Here is a 633-nt window from a genome sequence, read left to right on the forward strand (position 1 = left end):
TATCCTTTTCACACTGATGTCGGTTTTTGGTGCAGTACCGCCTGAGGGATAAAAGGTCCTTAATATCATCGCTTACGTGCAGTGATTTCCCCTGATTCTCTAAACCTTTTGATGATTTTACGGACCGTAGATGGTAAAATCCCTAAATTCCCTGCAATAGCTCGTTGAGAAATGTTGTTGTAAAACTGTTTGCTAATTTGCTTACAAAGTGGTGACCCTCACCCCATCCTTGTTTGTGAATTACTTAGCATTTCATGGAAGCTGCTTTTATACCCAATCATGGCACCCACCTGTTCCCAATAAGCCTGCACACCTGTGGGATGTTCCAAATAAGTGTTTGAAGAGCATTCCTCAACTTTATCAGTATTGATTGCCACCCTTCCCAACTTCTTTGTCATGTGTTGCTGGCATCAAATTCTAAAGTTAATGATTATTTGCAACAAAAAAAATGTTTATCAGTTTGAACATCAAATATGTTGTCTTTGTAGCATATTCAACTGAATATGGGTTGAAAAGGTTTTCCAAATCATTGTATTCTGTTTATATTTACATCTAACACAATTTCCCAACTCATATGGAAACGGGGTTTGTATGTCACATACACAGTTGACATTATTTATGTAAAATACACAA

General features: G+C 37.1%; 1 protein-coding gene across 4 annotated transcripts in view; it reads left to right on the forward strand.

Annotated features, from left to right (window-relative positions):
- zgc:136858 (uncharacterized protein LOC678543 homolog) overlaps window positions 1-633 on the forward strand; it is a 31,981-nt gene that overhangs the window by 25,043 nt on the left and 6,305 nt on the right. The gene's annotated exons all lie outside the window — the stretch shown is intronic.

Source organism: Nerophis ophidion, linkage group LG12 (genome assembly GCF_033978795.1).
Source record: "Nerophis ophidion isolate RoL-2023_Sa linkage group LG12, RoL_Noph_v1.0, whole genome shotgun sequence".
In the NCBI taxonomy this organism is placed as follows: domain Eukaryota; kingdom Metazoa; phylum Chordata; class Actinopteri; order Syngnathiformes; family Syngnathidae; genus Nerophis; species Nerophis ophidion.